Here is a 19,075-nt window from a genome sequence, read left to right as displayed (position 1 = left end):
CAATTTCTTCCCAAATTGCAATGCTCCAGTCGACCAAACAGGGCCTTCTTTCTGTGAAATCCCTGGATAATGGTCATTGAAACTCTCGATGTGTTTGAAGTCAGGAACCATATGGATGTAACGTGAGGAAGCTCAACTGGTGTTTTTCCAAGAAGATGCTGTAAATGGATTAAACCCTTTAAAAAATTGCATTTTTTTTTGCCATCAAAGTAACTACTTGCTGTTGTTAAACTGGAAATCTTCTGACCCAGTTGTATTGCTTTTGAGTTTAATCACAGCTTCTCTGAAGGTGTTGCTAAATGTGCTGCAGAAATTCTTAGGGTTTTCTATATTAATTAATTAATTCGTAGGGAAATTCTTATTCTTTAAGGGTTTCCAGCAATGCTTCACATTGATTTGTGTGAAATGGGCTGAATTAGGGGAGCTGCCTTGTGGCACATGAGCAGCTTCTGGCTTTTTGACTCTTGAGAAGGAGCCAAATAACCAAATTAACTCCAAACCCAGCGTGCATTTCAGTCTCCAGCCCTGAACTGCTGCAGCAGGGCGAGTTGGTTGGTCCTGCTACATCTGATGTTGGTTTTGACTTTTTTTTTCTTTTTTTTTGTTTTTTTTTTTTTCCCTTAAATCATAGTACTTTCCAGGAAGAGCTTCTTGGCTTCTTGCAAGTAGGGAAGGATTTTTGGTTTGTTTTTATATTGCTGTCATTGGATGATGATTTTCCTGCAGGGAGGAAACCGTGGAACGATGCAATTTATAGATGGGGAGCGCTTGCAAATTGAATCTACTTAAAATTATGACAGTTGTTGCCTGGGAATGAGTCCTTGAGTGTGTCTTGGGCCAGCAGTCCAGTCCCACTGCTGGGTGTGCTCTAAGTTTGTGAGTTCAGGTGGGAAAATTAGGAAATTCCACAACATCCTTTTCTTTATGCAATCAATTCTTTATTTCACGCTGGAGCTGTTCTGCTGCTCTGAGTGTGTGGTTCTAAAACACATTTTACACAGTTCTGCTGCTTCTAGGAAAAAATAAAAAGGGGAGTTATTCACATATTTCATTAGCACTGTTTGTGGTAAAATACAGGGAATTCTTTAGGATAGGATTATGTAAACAAGAAACTTGCACTCATGCAAGGTGTAATGAATTCCTCAATCTGGGCAGGGCTGTGGCCACCACGGCCGGCTGGTGGCTGCTGGGGTGTGACAATTCTCCTTCTTCCAGCCCAGTTCCTCTGGGAAGGGCTGCAGGAGGCTGTCTCAAGTGTTTTCCTGGGAAATGACATCTGTGAGGAGTGAGCTGCTCCCGAGGCAATGGGTGCCACTCTGAATAACCATCCCTGAGTGGAGATGAAGCTTGCTGCAAAGCTGATGCTCTTCCACCTTCCTGGGAAGCCAGAGCTGTATCAAGTGCCTGTAAAGCAGAATCAGGGAATTGTTTGGATGTGCCAAGATGCTGACATCCCTTCCTGCTGGCAGGGCTGCTTTCCTGGCTGGAGCACTGGGCAAATCCACTGTCAAAGTCCTATTTATCTCCCTATTTATCGATTAGTTTATTTATCTACGTATTATTTTGGTTATTGGCAAATGTAAATTCAGACCCGTGACTCATAAAGCAAATTATCATGGGTGTGTTTTGACAAGTCTGATGAGCCTGAAATGCATCAAAATCTGAGGACAGACAAGCACATTGATAAGAAGCAGCCATTGTTGCTGTGAGGGGAAAAAAGTCTCAATTTTCCTTAAGGTGTGCAGGGGATGAATGAATGAATGAATGAGTGACAGTGACAAAGCAGAGTGTGGAGGTGCAGATCCCTGAGCAGGCCCGTGGAGGTTTTTCCCCAGTGTGTGATAAGCAGTCACTCAGAAATGTAATAAATGAACATCCCTGTGAAGTGGTTTTGGAAAGGAGCCTGGCTTTGCTTTGGTCTCTTTCATGAATGGAACCCTTCCTAACTTTTCTGCCTTCTCTCCATCTGGTGAAGGAGGAAGAGGCTTCATCCCAGTTACCCTTCTAAAAACCACCAGTAGCCCACCAGTATTTGTGCTGCAGAGAGGGCTGTGTGTGTCCCAGCTCCTCGGGGAGGAACCCAGAGCTGCAGAGAGATGCTGAAATAGGAACAAAAGGCTTTGCCAGTAAAGGACTTTAAAGTGTGCAGCTGGAAAAGGGAGGGGGAAAGGAGGGAGAAATGCAGCACTACAAAGGTCACAGGATACACTGATGATGTTTGGATGGAAACTCAGCTTGCTATGAATGAAATTGTGCTCTCGTGTTTTCCCCCTGGAGCTGAATGTCTAAAAACTCTGGATACTCCTTGTTCTCTTTCTTTTTTTTTCGCCTTTTCTTTTTTTCAGCGCTTGTAAGTTGTGCTGTAGAAATTAAAAAAAAAAAAAAAAGGAAAAAGGGAGGATGGACAGCACCCACAGACAGGCTGGGAGAGGCTTAAATAGTGTGAGCTCTGCCAGGTTCATCAGAGCTGTGACATTATTGGGTTCTGGTTATTTGCAAGGCAAAATTTTGTCTGTGCAAAATGTGTGAGGTTCCTGAGCAGGGAACTTGTGGTGGCAAAGATTTCAGCTCTGCTGACCAGGGTTGTTGGATAAACTCAGAACTAGGGCTGAGCACCCCTTGGAGCTGACTTCTAGAGCGCTGATTTTTATTTCCTGTGTGTGTGAAGGCTCATTGCTGGTTGCTAAATTGCCTTTTCTCCCTCCTTATGCCATCCAGATTGCTTGTGTTTGCTCTGAGGTTGGTTTGAACTTTTATCAATCCATATGCTGGTGTTACCTTCCATGATATGATTAATTTCTGACTGTGATGATAAATTAATTTACACAAAAGTATAAGAGAAGTCCTTTTACTTAGGCCAGTTGCCTAATGCCAAACACATTTATAACCATTCTCTTCATACTTAAAGAATTAATCTTAATTTAGGCTTTATGTCAGATTATTTCCTCCATCACAGTGAACTTCATAGACTATAGCTGGGAAGGGCTCCTTGCATCCATTGATTTCCACTTCTCACGCTTTCTCCCTGAAAATCTTGGCTAAAAACTCTTCCCACCAAACCTGTCCATGGAAATTCAGGTGGTACTTTGGTTTCAGATTTAAATTAGGAAAAAATTCTGGCACTGGCCCCTCTGGAAAATCCCTGCAGGTAGAGCTTTCTTTTTAATGCCCTGAAAGCAATGACAGCTTTTGGCAGCGAAGGAAGTGTTTTGGTTTGGTTTTGTTGGGGCTTTTTTTGTTTTATTTTGTTCTGGAACTCCAAGCTGTTTTCTGGTGAACACCCTGGAACAGTTGGGCATTCCTGCTGTGATTTATCCATTTGCTGCTTGGCTGCTCCTGACTCCTTGATTTTCTTGTCCTTCCTGAAGTGAGGGGCTCAGAACTGGACCCAGATTCAAGGCTCCCATCAGTTATTTTGGGGAGGAACGAGACAAACCCATATGGAGGTTTGGGCAATTCCACAATACCCAATATCCCACGTGGAGGGACAAGAATTGATGTTGTTTTTGTGCTGCTGGAGGTTCCTTGAATTGTGAGTTCCACAATAAGCACTGGCTGGGAGCTGGAGGAGCAGCTATAATTTTCTCCCAGCTCTGTTGCCTTTTCCAGCTCCCTCCCATGTTTTGCAGTGGTTTTAGGATCAGGCTTCATGCAAATAGTTCCCATTGCACCCCACCCTCTCCCAAACCCAGCTCCACCAGCTGCCATGGTTGGGATGAAAGTGCTGCTAATTTGCTGTTACCTTTAATTTAGGGATTCTGCATCTTGGGGAAGGCTTGCTCTAAGGAATTATTTATATGTTGACTGTTTAAACACATTTATCAGTCCCAAAAGATCGATGCCTCTCCTTGCAAGGAGGAGGTTGCTTTGGGATCCTGCATGGGCAGGTGTGTGTGCAGGGGATGGGAAGAGTAAGTAGATTTTTATTGTATTTATTTATTTATTTATTTATTTATTATTTATTTTAATGAAAGCCATCAGCATCCAGCCAGCCCTGCCTGGGCTGTCTTGTGGGGAGGTTGTGCTGTGTTTGCAGAATGACTTTGAGTCTTTGACAGCGATAGGGAGAACAAATCCAGCTCTGAGGAGTACAAGGCAAACAGGTTCCTTTTCCTTCCCACCTTTTTTTTTTCTTTTCATTGCTTCTTGTTGCGTGCCTCTCTAAAAGCTGATTTTGTCAATAAAGCAAAGATCCCCCTGAAGTCTCATTGCTTATGGCAATAACACCAAAGCCTGTTGGCTATTCACTTTTTTTAGATTTCGAGTGCTCATTTCTCTTACAGAGAGTGTTTTTTTTTTTTCAGATGATAGGAAAGCACTTTTGGTTTTGTGTTTTTATCAAAAAATGCATGAAGTATTTATTTATCTGGGTTTGTTTGAAGTAGCCCAAGCACAATGTTCTTTTCAATACAATAAAGAGCTCTTCAGCTGTATCACAGATTTCTTGAAGTTTATATTTTATTACTGCATCACTTTCTAAATTTCATTCAACATCTTATCTCTGCTTAGATTTTGGTCTCCCTTGCCTCTTAGTGTAAATGAGGGAGTTTTTACGTCATATATAATAATTATAATTGAGAACTCTTGCATCTTTGATGCCTGAAAAACCCAAGAAACCCAAAAGCCAGGGTTGTCTTTCAGAGAATTCTGATTCTGAAACTTCCTGTGGCACATTTTAAACACTATGAACGTTATTTCTCAGCCGCCTTAAAGCTAAATAATCAAATTATTCAATTTGATATTGTTTGATTTATTAGCAAATCAAATACACAACTGCATGTGTATTATAACATGTATGCAATAAAAATTTGCTTTTTTCCTTTAAAATCAAATCCATTTTCATTTTGGAAAGTTTATTTATGATCACTGAAAGAGCATCCAGTTGAAACCAGCCTTTGTTTCTGGTGTGACGGTGTCAGAGCTGTTCTTTGCCCTGGCTGAGGCCAGGGATCCTCCTGCCCTTGATCCAGATCTTTTTTTGGGAGTCTCTGTTCCCTGGCTCCCTGAACTGGGGCTTTCAGCACATCTTGCTCAGCCATTGTGTTCCAAGCAGCCCAGAAGTGGGTGAGGAGATTAAATGGTAGTGAATTACTCGAAATGACCTAAATCAAGGTCTCTGGTGAGATTTATGGGATTCAGTTACACATCTTGAAACATGTTGAGAGAACACTGAACTTTTTTATATCTTGTTTTTTTTGTCTGGCAGTGCAGCCTGCGTGGCTGGACAGGATGTGCCTCTTCTTTTCAAGAAAATTACTTGGACAGAGGAGATAACTGCACAGTGCTTTTACTTTGTGATTTTTTTTTTTTTTTTTGGTTCTCTTTGGTTTTTTGGAGGGGACAGAAGGACAAATCCCAGGGTGATGTTGAATGAGGTGTCTGTCCAGCCAAGGGTGCTCCCTGGATCAGCTGGGAACAGGGAGAGGGGGATGCAGCTCATCCCTCAAATAAAACTGAACTGCAAAGAACAATCAAAAACAACTCCAGGAATGAGTCAGAACTTTGTACAGTCTGGAGTCAGATTGTCAGGAAGCTGAAATGTGTCTGCAGTTATCCCTTGCTTTCATTCCTTTCTCCCTTCGCTTTTTTCCCCTCTCTGATTCCCGCTGTTTTGGGGATTAAGAAGGAAATAAACACTCCCCTGAAATCTCCCAACACAAACAATCAGGTTTGCTATTTTTAAGCGTCAGTTTTTTTGTGATTCTCCCAAAGTTCTTTTTGCTCCGCTGGGATTGAGTTTGAATGGCTGTTTTCTTTAAGTTTTATTTTTAGGAGTGGGAGGCTTGTGTGAAGTTCAGTGCTGGCAGAGATACTGGTTTGCCAGTCCTGGATGTCAAATTTATATTTTAAAATCTTGAAATCTTTCAAGCTGCCAAGAAGAGAGGCCAGGTGAGAACATGAAGGATGCTCATTTTGCCACCTCCTGTACTGGGATTGTGTTGCCACTTCCCCACATCTGTGAGGAACCCTTCGTGCTGAAGCCAACCTTCCCTGTTCCCACTGAGCTTGAGCCTTGGGAAGCTTTTAAATTTAAACAGGAGGAGGTTTGGGAATGTTAAATGTATTTTTTTGGGGTGGAGAAAGCACAGCAAGCTATTTGTGGACTGATTCCTTGTCCTTTCCTTGCGCAGAACAAACTGTTTCCTTGGAATGGGCTCCCTCATTGCTGGGGGATGGATTTTTGGGGTGTGTGTGGGGAAGAGGGGTTGGTGCCAGAGCAAACAGAAGATTCCCTGTGCTGCAGAGACCTTCTCCTTATTTTTAGTGCTGGGAATGCCCTCCTGCTTTCTGCCCTGTTCAGCCCAGCAAGAGGAGGGGCAGGAGGCTGCTCTGCTCCTGTCTCAGCGCTCCCACAGGCTGTGAACCCAGCTGAAGGTGTTGACCTGGTGTTTGTTGCCATCCCACACAAGGAAAACGCTGCACAGCAATCAGGTGTGTTGGAGGAAGGGGAAAAGTGTGTCAGGAGCAGAGAGAAATCAGCTTTGCCCTGGCAGTAATTAGGCTGGACTCGAAATTCAGCGAGTGCCTGGTTCCGTGGTGGTTTCATTTTCTGTGTTGAGGTCAGGCTGTTCATCCCAGCGTTTTCTGCACACTGGGAATTCTGTGCTAGTGGTGACACTGGGGATGGCTTCTATTACTGATGGCAAATTGGTTAATAATGTGGTTAAACTGAATAAACTAATACTGCACACTGGCTGGCTTAATATTTTTTCTACACCTACTATTAACTTGCTGGTGTGGGGGTTTTATTTTTGGGTTAATTTCAGTTCTCTTGCTCAGCCAGATGCAGCTTTTTTGAGCATCAGTTCTGTAACCATCCATTCAAGCCTTTGGAGAGTTGTAACAGCAAGCAGTGGTACTTCCCTAGAAAGGCTTAAAATGCCATTTCATACTCCAGGCTCATGGCTTGAACTCACCAAGCCGCTTGTTAATGGCTTAATTGCTGTCATATTGATTTGGGTAGAGGTTATTTTCAGTTTTCTCCTGTTGGCAGGGTTGTTGTAGATGAAGTCAGAAGTCCAGTGAGCACAGCAAGTAGAAGAGAATTCATCAGTGAGTTCATTTTTGAGGCTGTTTTTTCCCTTTGCTCGCTAAGAGCTTCCTTGATGATATTTTCTTTAATACGCTGTTCACATGCAGCAAACGGGGAAGAAGCAAAAAAAAAACCCAGTTTGGAGCACGAGAAGTCAGCATGGATGACTCAACCTTCATCTTTTATAGGTCCTGATTCAAATTCATTCCCTGTTTGTAGCAGTGGAAATGTCACCAAATGTTCCCACTGTTGGGAGGGCTGGGAGTGACTCCTGCCTCGGTGCTGGAGTGCTCCAAGCTGCCAAAGGTGGTGGGCTCTGGCAGGAAAACGGGAGCCTGGATGCAGAGTGGGAGGATGAATCACTTTTCTGCTCCTTTTGGACCCAAACTGGAGCTGGAGAGGAGCTTTGGGCTCTGCACAGCTGCAGATAGGAGGAGAAATCCTGCCTTGGATTTGCAGATGTCTTAGGAGCACCGAGGTGCTGATGGGGCTCCTGGGGCTTGAGTAACGTGGGGTTTTTTAAAAAGGCTGATGTTTGTGTGACAGTTACAAATCACAACAATTCATGTTTATAGGCACAGCCTGAGCCCGTGGCTTTATTTTTATCAATGGGGTATCATTCATAAAGAATTAAGAAACCGTGCTGAGATGAGCAGCATCCCTGGGCATTGGCATTTATTCCCAGCCTGTGCCTGGGTTTTGATATATTTGGATTTCTTTGCAAGTCACAGGGGTTAGCTGGTGTTGTTTTGTTCTTGGAAAGCAGAGTGGCTGCTGATTTCAGCTTCTGTGAAATTTGCTGTGTGGTTTTGTGATTCACGCAGTCAGTACCTGTTGTCTGCATCAGTGTAGGAATGATGCTGGATCAGTGGATTTTAATAATTCCAGGTAATTCAGGAAATTCAGTAGAAAATTGACCCCTCATTATTTCAAACCCCAGCAGTGTGCCAGAGGAGCACCTGAATGAGCTCTGTACAGCCCCTGGCCAGGTAATTCAATGGGAAATTCAGGTTATTCAGTGGAAAACCACTGGATTGTGGCTCAGTGCAGGCACACGTGGAGCAGCATAATTGGGATATATTTATTGTGAGAGGATGACTTCACTGTGCATCTCTGTCCTGTGAGTCTCTGTGCCTTTGTCTAGCAGGGGTTGTCTTTAAAACCTTACCCAGGCTGGAAATGGAGGTGTCCTGGAGGTAACAGCAGCTCCTGCTGGGAAGGTGGCACTCCGTGGTCTGGGTGTCACGCTGGGGATCGGTCACAGCCTGGACTCTGATCCTGGAGGTCTTTTCCAAGCTGAATGCTCTGTGATCCTGTGAGGGAGCTGGCTCATGGATGTGCTGTTGTCCTGTGCAGCTCTCCACACCTGCCCTGCTGTTTTCTCTCAGCAAGTTTCCCTCTCCTGTTGTTTTTAATCGCAAACTCCACCCCGCACCGAGCGGGCAGCGCTTCAAAATCCACAATCTCAAGACTGCCTTGGCTCTTACTTCCCAGCCAGAGCTGACATCTGAGGAGAAGCTGTTTTAAGCTTTAAATAGCTCTGGCAGGGAGGTGGACAGGAGCACACAATGTGGCCGTGGAGCTCTGGGCTATTCTTAGCGGACAATGGCCGGAATGAAAAGCTGCTGCAGCACGGTGGGGCCACTGTGTGCTGTGATGTTTTTAATTCTGGGTCCTTCAGGATCTTCTCCTCTTATTGGAGACCTCTCACTGTTTATCTTTTCTGGGGAGAGCGGAGGTTCTGAAGGGAAATGGCTCCTGAGAGGAGACCCCAGCGTGGCGCAGGAGGAGCAGCCTTGTCTGTCGTTGACGCGCTTTTGGAAAGAGGGAACTGAAACCTCCCGAGGAAAGAATTTTCTGTTCGTTCTATTTTGAGCGTGTTGTGAAATCAAGGAAAGGACGAGCTGATGTGAAATGTAAATTGAGGTGGTTGTGGATGCTGCAGCTGGAGTCAGTGCTGACAGTGCGTAGTGGTGTGGGCAGTGTATCCATCGGGCAGTTTGGCTTGGAGCCCTCCTCTTGGAGGATGGTATCTGAAATCCTCTCTACAAAGGACAGGTGGGAGAAGCAGTTTCTCTTCCAACTTTATTTTTAAGGGCAGAGCTTTGTGCAAGGAAGCTGCCACATGCTTCTGCTTCCAGTGGCTGCCACAGGGGAAGCAGCTGCTGTCACCAGGCACCTCCACTCCTTCCTCTGCAGCCTCTCGAGTTTGAGGAAGATAATTTGCATTGCTGAGTGGTGTGGCTGGTGCAGACTGCAAGTGTGGAGCTGTTTGTGCGAGCCCAGTCCTTCTGTCCATCATCTGCAAGGCTGCTCAGTGTCACCGTGCCTAAAAATGAAGATTTTCAAGTTGGGCTGAGGTGGGGAACTGGAGAGGATCAGGCTGTCTTCAGATTGATTGGCTTGACTTCCTTCCCATGCAGTGGTTCCTTAGCTACACTTCAGGAGATTAAAAGCTGGACATCCTGTTCTAGGGAGGTTTTACCCCTCTGGCTTGCAGTCTGGGTTACTTGGATGCAGGAATGCTGCAAGGATGGATGCCTTATGCTTATCTCATTAATTCCCAGTCCAGCACAGAGCACACTTCCAGCCACGCTGTGGGACAGCCAAGTGGAATGTGCACTCTGAAATGCAAGGGCTTTCCTTAAAATTCATTTCAGTCTCCCCTGGCTGCTGCAGGGTGTGTAATTCAGGACTTTAAAGCTTGCACACTGACTCTGTCTTGCTGCAGAGCATCTGTACTTGCTGTGTAATCCATGTTCTGTGAGCAATGACTGTGTCCAGGCTTTGTTGGTGGTTTTTTTTTTGTTTGTTTTTTTACCATAATTTTATTCCTTTTTAATTACAGCATCCTCTGCAGATGTTGGAGTGTCATAAAAATGAAACGTGGAAACGAATGCAGAGTTGTCATGGCTTGCTCCAGATTCTGGGTAGTAATTAAGCTGTCGGGGAGTAGTGGAAAGTTCGTCTGCATTATCTGTGTGTCCTTTGGCAAATGACCTCTGGGCTCGTTAATGGGAAAGGCAAATGTGCAATGAGCTGGATCCAGTGCCTTGGCTGGATCAGCATGTCTGCTCTGGCAGATAAAGGATAAAAACTACCCTGCATAAGCAAGTCTAAGATTTGGGGGGTTATTTCATAGCTGGAGCCATTGCTGACTGCTGTCGGGGCAAATTGGGGTAAAAATGAGCAAGAATACCCAGATCTGAGTATTTTCCTCTTTCTGGTTGGTAGGAGGGAACAGTGGCACAGTGTTGGAGCTGGGGGATTGCTGGTGTAACTGGGAAAAGCAGCTGGAGAACTGGACAAGCAGGTCCAGAAGTGGCTGAAGGGGGACAGGAGCAGCTCTCAGAGCTCACAGTGCTCCTTTGGTACCTCTGGAGACACTCCAGGCTGCCTGGAATCCCCAGTGCACGCTCTGCTCTCGGGTTTTATAGCTGAAAAAGCTGGAAGGTGAAAAGATAAGCCATAAGTGGATCCCAGAAGGATCCACGTTTCCTCCCCTCTGTCTGCTTTTAAAGATTTTTCTGGCTGTCTCTAACACGTTCGACAGATCATTTTGTGTAATCCTGTCTGGCAATTTGTTTCAAGATGTTGGATTGTTTTTTTTTAAAAAAAAAGCTCTTGTCTGGATGTTTTGTCCAGATGGTCTCAGTGTGAGTCACACTGGAAGGTGCAGTGGCTTGCTTTGATAAGGTTACTCACTCTGTTTGGAGAGTTGATGGCTTTATAGGAGTGAAAAACCAGATCTCTCATCTTAATGGGAAATTACCATTCAGGCTTTTAAAAAACAAAAATAGGACCAGAGCAGCTGAAGCTTTCACTGCTCATTTCCCTCTGTAAGTTATTCTGATGTTCCTGTGAAAGTGTTGGATTTTAAATGGTGATAACAAATCCATCTGGCCTGGCTCTTCACAGGAATGTCTCCCACAGCAAAGGTCCACCAGCATGAGAATGTACAAGTGTCAGTCACAGCTTAATGGCATCAATGATTTATACACCTAACGAGCAATAAGAGCTAATGAAATGCTGTGTATTGATAATTCATAATTCAGCCATGCCAATAACTGGATTTCCTAAGTTATCTGAGATGTTGTCAGCATATAAATCAAATTTAAGTAAGTTTTATTGAAAGTTACACGTGTAATTTTATCAATGGAGGTTTTACTACACCATTTATTTGTGTGTCCAGTATTGTTAAGATAATATTTGTAGACCTTCCCGCCACAGGCTTTTGCTAAGCATAGATATTTCCAACAGCACCCCTAAACCCAAACAAAATGCTCCATTATTTTTGGTGCATTAATAAGACTGAGCAACACTGATATTCCAGGGTTGGTTGGATCTCTGGAGGAAGTTCCCTTTCTTTAGCTCTGTGTTTTTTTTCCTCAAGGAGGATGGAGAAACTTGCCTCACTGAGCTGACCCTGACTTTGCACTGGAGCTGCCCTGGCTGCTCCAGGGATCCCTGGGCTCTGGGAAGCCTCCTGGTGATTCCTGCTCTCTCTGTGCTGGGCTCTGGGGCTGCTGGGTTGATCTGGGTGTGCTGTTTTCAGTCCCTGCTCAATGAACCAGCACAAACATTGCCGGTGCCTGCGGAGGAGCCTGTGCTGCTGTTTGTGTTGATTTTGGCTGGGGTTGTCCCCAGCTGGTTCAGGGGCTCCTCTGCCACATGGCTGGGGCTTCCAGTGCTCAGGGTAAATAAGTCACACCCTTTGCAGTCAGTGGGTTACTTGGGTTTGCATTTCCTCCTGCCCCCGTGGCTTGGAAAAATCTCAATTTAAACCTGAAGGTGTCCCCTGCCCATGAACAGGATGGTCCCTTCCAGCCCAAACCAGTCTGGGCTTCTATGACTCTGTGAATTTTGGATTTTTATTTCTTTTTTAGTGGTGTTTTCTGGGGACTAAACTGTGCTGGTGGAGTGGCACTAAGCAGTGAAAAATGAAGTGAGTTAATGAGGGCTCAGGTCAAGCTTGAGCTGTGCAGAGGGGACCCAAACCAGCTCTTTTCCTGCCAGGCTCAGCCTGCTTGGAAATGCAGTACATGGTGCTTAATTTCATGGAAAACTGTGTTAACTCTGTTATCCAGCTGATGCTGGGAATCCAGATTAATGCCTGGATCTGTGTCTTGTACTCTGGCTCCAAATTATTCTAGCTTTTATTTATACAAATATGTGTAAAATATGGGGATTTTTTTCCCCTTCACACCTGGCTGCAATTTGTGTGGTGGGTTGCACCTGAGTTTCTTTGGAAAAAGCTTTTTTTGGAAGCTAGATAATTTTTTCCCCAGGGGAACTAGGATGGGATCAGAGAGGAAAAGAAAAAAAAATCAGATGAAGACTTTAATTTTATTGTAGAAGTTACACAGTGTGTGTGTAGTAAAGTCTTTTATTGAACCTTGAGTCATTTGTTGTAAATGCTGGAGCAATAGAAATGGTTTCTAAATGATAAAGCACACGTGTGTGTGTGTGTGTGTGAAAAGAGGACCTGAATTTTAATGTCACTTCTCTGACAAAGGCTTATGAAAAATAAGCATCTCCTTGTTCTTGCTCTGGTCTAAGCTGTGCTGATTAATGGGTGTTGCTGTAGCTGACAATGAACTGATAGAAAAATGATGATTCACATAATTTGAGCTTTGCAGGCTCTGTCAAATATTCATTTCTTCCTTTACAAGAGGTGCTGGGGAGTAAAATGTGAGTTCCTTTTGAGACAGCAGTGCTGCACTTCCACAGCTGAATATTTATACCTTTATGGATTGGATAGGAAAATCCTGCTTGGGATAGCTTTGCTTTCATTGAGTTTTCCTGGTGTAAACTCCTTTGGAATGTGAACAGACTGAGCCAGGGAGCAACACAGAGACTGGAGCACTTTTTTAATATAAATGTGTTCTGTGGTTTTCAATTAGGCTCCTGTCTGGCTTTTAGGTGTGTTACATCTGAATTAAAACAATGCTCCAATTTGATTTCTTATGCAAACAGTTAAGACTGATTTATCAGGGACTCCCCTGCCAGCTGAAAGAGGCGTTACTTTGATTTTATGGGATGTTTTAATGGCAGGTGTTGGTGGGGAAAATGAGAGGCTGCTCTGGAGGAAACCAGCTCTGTCATCATTGTCCACTGGTACCCTGGGCAAACAACCTGGCCCTTTTTGATGTTGTTCAAGTCAGCTGTGAAGTGTCTGTAATGATGCTCATTATTCACCTCCCCCGGAATGCTCAGGGTTAATTAATAGCCCTGAAATCCTCCCAGAAGTGCACACAGGGCCAGGCAGGGAGGCTCTGTATATTTGACTCACCTCGCTGACTCCTGGGGACAGTCGCTGTCCTCCTCCTCCATGGGCTGAGAGCTTTTCCTGCTGCTCCAGAGGGAAGGAAGAGAAGGAGGAGCCCCAGGAGATCCTTCATGGTTCAGCTGCCCAGGTCCAGGGGCTGCTGGCCTGCCCCAGGCTGGGCTGCTCGGGACAGACCAGGTGGGTTTACCTGGAAGGGACCCAGGTGGCACCAGGGAAGGGGCTTCACTCCCAAGATTTCACTGCAGGATGCCTCTGGAATGGTGGGACTGACCCAAGGTTATCATCCACTCTTATATAATTATTCTATTTTAAAATGGTCCAGGGGCTGCTGGGCTGCTCGGGACAGACCAGGTGGGTTTACCTGAACAGGACCCAGGGATGTCCTGGTGGCACCAGGGAAGGCTTCACTCCCAAGATTTCACTGCAGGATGCCTCTGGAATAGTGGGACTGACCCAAGGTTGTCTTCCCCTCTTATATAATGACTGGATTTTAAAATGGTCCAGGGGCTGCTGGGCTGCTCGGGACAGACCAGGTGGGTTTACCTGAACAGGACCCAGGTGGCACCAGGGAAGGCTTCACTCCCAAGATTTCACTGCAGGATGCCTCTGGAATAGTGGACCTAACCCAAGGTTATCATCCACTCTATACAATCACTGGATTTTAAAATGAAGCATCATCCTATTCTCCTTTTTTTTTTTTTTTCTTGCATCTTTAGGAAATATTCCTAAAGAATAAATTGGTTTTTTTTTTTTTTAATTGGTAATTTTATTATTCAACACCAGGTAAGTTGGTGTTGGTTCTTTTTAGCAGAAAGCAAGGGTGAAAATTGTCCATGTGATTAAAAAACCAACCCCACGTGTGTCTGACTTTCCCCTCACTGCCTGAGACAGCCCTGGAATTTGGCAGCCTGCTGGAAGTGATTTTGAAATTCAGTTTGCTGTGCTGTGCTTGAGGAGTGTTTACATGTCCCCTTTTGTTCCTCTCTTCATTTCTTTCTCAATCATTTATTCATGTTAACGTGTTAGGTACCAGAGGGGAGAGGGAGGCAGAGAAATCCTGAGGTGAAATTCAATTAGACACCGGCATTAATCATTCTGTTTGTATCTCTAAATATCTGACATAATTCACCAAAGGATTTTCCTTTAATTGAAGAGATTAAGGCATGTAGGTTGTAAATTGCCACTTCTGTTCTAGCAATTTTATTCATTTGACAAATAGACTTGATGTTACTTTGCATGAAATAATCGTGTGTCAGAGAGTAACTCTTCAGGTCTTGTGAATTGGGAAGAAATAGTGATGTTTTTATATTAATGCTGTTTCTGAGTTCTTGCATCCCAGATTCTTTAGCACTTCCAAACTTCTGAGTACCCTTGGCAGATAAATAAAAAATTATCATATCAAATTAACTAAGTTTTTGCAGAGGCAGCCGGGAATTGGGTCTGGGGAATTTGATCCATCCCTGGACTGTTTTCCTGAAGAAATAATTAGGACTGTGGAGGATTTAATCTGTGTGTGTGTGGGTGCTGCCTTTTCACCTCTGGATGTGTCTGTGTGTGCAGCACTGGAATGTGGCACTCTGGGGATGTGCAGGGAGCTGAAATTGGGATTCCTGAAGTGAACTGAGGCACTGAGAGAGAGCATATGGGAAATGCCAGAAGTAATGATCACATTACACGTTTCTGATGAATAATTCACTTCAGTTTAGGGCTTGTTTCACCATTAAAATAAACCCCTCACAATATTTGACACAGCACAGCTGAAACACTTGGAGGGGAAATTTTGGAAGGCAAAAGGAGCCCTTGTTTAACTTCTGTTTTAATCAGCAGCAGCAGAGGAAATCTTAACACTTAGGAGGAAGACATATGTAAGGTTTTAGGATGGAGCTGTGGCTACTAAACAGCTACTGCACTATGGAGCGAGGGAAGGACGGGGAGGTGAAGGGCTGCAGACAGAAACTCTCTCTAAAATAAGCCAGGAAAGCACAGCAGAAGCTGCTAGAAGCAGGAGTTGGGAGGAGTGTGCCAGAATTGTTTTTAAAATAAGAAAGGATTGGGTTTTTTTTCCTTTCTATTAACCCTAAAATCCACCTTTCCACAGCAGAGATTTGGGGCAAAAGAAAACGACAGCCAGATATTTCTGGGCTGTTTTGCAAAGAGTTTTGGCACCCGTGGCTGGCTGCAGGGCTGTGCTTGGGGGAGAGGGAAGTGCTGAGCACCCTGTGGGGGAAGAGCCTTGTCCTGATCCCATCCAAACCCCCCTGACCCCGCTGCAGGTGGATGCAGCAGCTCCTGCACAGAGCTGTCCCCTGGGATGCTCCCAGCAGAGGAGCTGGAGCTGCACGGGGTCAGCAGCATCTTCCCTCAGCTTCTGTCTCCTGGACCTGTTCTGCTGCCTCTTCCTGCTGGGTTTATTCTAGAACAAACAGATTTTTTCTGTTGAGAGCAAGTGCAGCCTCTCCCTGTACAAAGGAACCTGAGGTGCTTTGTGAGCAGGGCAGCACCACATTCTTCATTCAAATCTCCTCCTGTTCTGAAGGGAAGAGCCCTGGCTCCCTCCCTCCCCACGCCCAGGCAGCTCATGGCTTGCAAATGAATTATTCCCGTGGTTCCTGCAGGGTGTTTCTGTGCATTTCCCACACTTTTGGGGCACTTGGATTCCTTCTTGCACTCTGATGCTCCATGGGGAGGCCCAGGATTGATCAGTGCTCAGGAACCTTCCCCAAACTGGAGAACTTTTTATTATTCATTCATAACTTTTTTTTTTTTTGTCTTTTTGGTGGTGTTTAAGGTGTTAAAGAGTGGTGTCAGGGGGGTTGGTGTGGAGGGTGGAGGGGTTGGGGTGGTCCAGGGGCTGGTGGAGGAGCAGGAGTTAAACTTCCCTTCCTTGGAGTGTGACCCTTGTGCAACACCCGCTGGAAATCCCCACTCCTGCCCTCCCTGCCAGAAAGGATCCAGAAACATTTTACATTTTTACGTTTTAGTCATAACCAGCCTTGGTTTTGTGAGAAATCAGGAGGAATTTGATTGAAAATGTGTCCAGCACATGCTTAGCTTCACTCCTTGCTCTCTTTACTCCCTGTTACAAATAACTGGGAGCACATCTCTTTGCACTGACAACACTTTTTTTTTTTTTTTTTTTTTTTTTTTTTTTTGGTGATTAACACAGGGTTTGAGGGAAGAATCTTTTCTTTCTGAGCAGTAGGAAAATGTGATGGAAAATAGCATTTGAGTTTGGTGCTTCAGGGAGACTTGATTTGCCCTGGCCAGAAGCAGAAAAGGAACTAAAGCAGGGAAAAAAAACTCCTTTACATTAAAAATATTCACCAAATTCTTGGCCATCTATGCAGTGTTGGCATTGTCAGCCTGCAGGAGAGGAAACCATTGAAATAACTATGAAAAAGTTGTTTGGAGAAAAATATTATTCCAGGTTGTTTAGTGGGCCCAAAGCAATTCCTGCCTCCCAGGGCCACACAACACTTGGGGTGCTCATGACAGGAGCAAAGAGTTACAAAGAGTTTTTTAAATTCAAATTATTCTCTGAATCTTGAAAATGTGAGCAGGGGGATGCCTGTGTGTGTGTGTGTCGTCTTTGATTGCAATAATAGGCCATGTGTCAAAATGACTTTTAAATTGTTTATTCTGTAATTCCACACTGCAAAACAGTGATAAAATACAGTTTTACTACTTGCCCATGGTGTTTTTTCCAGCATTCAGAAATTGGGAAAGCATAAGCAAAGCTTTGCCTGAGGTTTTTTTTTTTATTTTGGCTTGGTGTCAGTTGGGGGAAAACCTTTAACTGAGTACAGACAATCCTAAAATAGCTGTGAAACTTCCTGGAGAGGAGGAGCTGCAATGCTCCTGCTGTTTGCACGTGGGTATTTGAAATGTATTGATAAACTTTTATTTCTTTTGAATAAACAGTTGTAGAACCTAAAAATAGATTATTATTACCTCATGTACTCAAACACATTACCCTTATCAGGCTTGTTTTGAGGAGTTGCTCACGTTCTGCTGTTGGAATTAGGGCCATGAATCCCTGCCCAAGGGAATTTAATCTGAGTTCTGGTTTTAAACATCCTCCCCAAAAGTCAACAGCACGGGCTGTGTTTTGATGATAGCAAAGGGGACCTTCATTACATAGAAAAAAAAAAATCTGAGTATTGGATGGATTAAATACCTTGGCAACTTTGTCAGCATGGTTAATTGCAGAATTTTTGAGCATCTTTTAAAAGCTTTGCAGGTCTGAAGCCTCACATGAGTTTGCAGCCTGGGAATATCAGATGAGTGGTGTGTTTGGGGTTTTTTGGTGTGGATATGGAAAACCTGTGTCCAGGCTGGCTGTGGTCAGTGGGATTATTTAAAGTTAGAAATTTTCCAGGGGTCAGCTGTGCTGGGAGCATCACCCAGGGCAGATGCAGCGCCTGCCACGCTCCTGCAAGTGGCACTTGCGAGGTGCCTGGAGAAGCTGGGAGCCCCAGGTAATTAGTGATGCACATATATTAGGGTGTAGGTGAGGAAATAAAAGCTGAATGTCCTCAGTTCTTCCCTGAGACCGAGACCAGCCTTAATTTTTGCTTTTAAGCACGTCTGGCGTCCTCTCCTCTCACTTCATTAATGCAAATCTCCAAGCACTTGTCTTGCACCTCAAAACAATTTCATCAATCTCTGTTGGAAGGAATTTCAGCTCCCAACACCTCCAGCTCTGTTTATATATTTATAACTACAAAGGGATTCCTGTCAGTTTGTGTTACCCATTGCTCTTATTTCTCAAATGGAATATCTGGCTGTAGAAAGAATATTTACCTTTTCCAGGGCTTACAGTGGCTGTGAACCTGAATTTCCCTCCTGGCTCTGGTCTAAAACAAAAGGTTGTATTTCCTTCTCTTATATCATTTTCACTTCAAAGCAGAGCTTTTAGATTACCAGGGAGATTTTTTTAAGGCTGTGATGATCAACAGCTTTTGGCTGGTGACACAGCTTGTTCCCTGGAATCCTGGCTGTTAATATATAAAGGCTTTTCGAAGTCATTAAACCTCCCAGCCACGTTGGGGTTGCTGGGCTGGGCCTGTCATTAGTCACAGCCCTGTTTGTAATCATGTACCAATAAAAATAGTCAGAAGTACCAAGTCCTTTGCTCTTGGAGTACAGCCTCTCATATGTGATGGCAGGAGAAATGTGAATAATTTACTGATGTGGTAAGAACATGTCAAAATATGTGATTCAGTGCATTCCCTGAAAGTTACTTGTATATTTAAACAGTTATTGCTTTTACTCACAAGTTGTTGTGTTGGACGGTTTTAACTTTTGGAAACTGAATGGAGTGTTGGCTTCAAACTCAGCTGTAGCTTTTAATTTGACTTCCATGGAGTCTCCAAAAGTGGATCTCATTCTGATGTTCAGCAGCTTCCAGGAGATGGGGACTGAAAAAGGACGAGGCACAAGATCTAAAATCACAGCTCCAGCTTTGAAGTGGAGATTTAATTCATTTTGGCTTTTCTTGTCTTTCCTGTGCTGTGGGGAGCCTGGAAGATAAGCTTGTGTTAGGCTGGGTGTGCAGTTTAGTGTGGTTCCTCCTTAGTCGGGGCTAACTGAGGCACACACCCGTGCTGGCTGCCACCTCTCATTCCTGGCTGAATCCTGCTGTGCCTGGGCTGTCCCTTGTCCCGTGCTGAGGTCCCGTGGCAGTGCCGTGGGATGGGGACAGCTGTGGGGCCACCAGGCACAGCTGCCTTGGAGCCGGGCTCTGCCCGGTG

General features: G+C 44.6%; 1 protein-coding gene across 4 annotated transcripts in view; it reads left to right on the top strand.

Moving 5' to 3' along the window:
• The window catches only part of SRGAP2 (SLIT-ROBO Rho GTPase activating protein 2), a 105,071-nt gene that overhangs the window by 8,128 nt on the left and 77,868 nt on the right, over positions 1–19,075 (top strand). The gene's annotated exons all lie outside the window — the stretch shown is intronic.

This window comes from Vidua chalybeata, chromosome 24 (genome assembly GCF_026979565.1).
Source record: "Vidua chalybeata isolate OUT-0048 chromosome 24, bVidCha1 merged haplotype, whole genome shotgun sequence".
Classification (NCBI taxonomy): Eukaryota; Metazoa; Chordata; class Aves; order Passeriformes; family Viduidae; genus Vidua; species Vidua chalybeata.
This window is presented reverse-complemented; position numbering and strand designations above follow the sequence as displayed.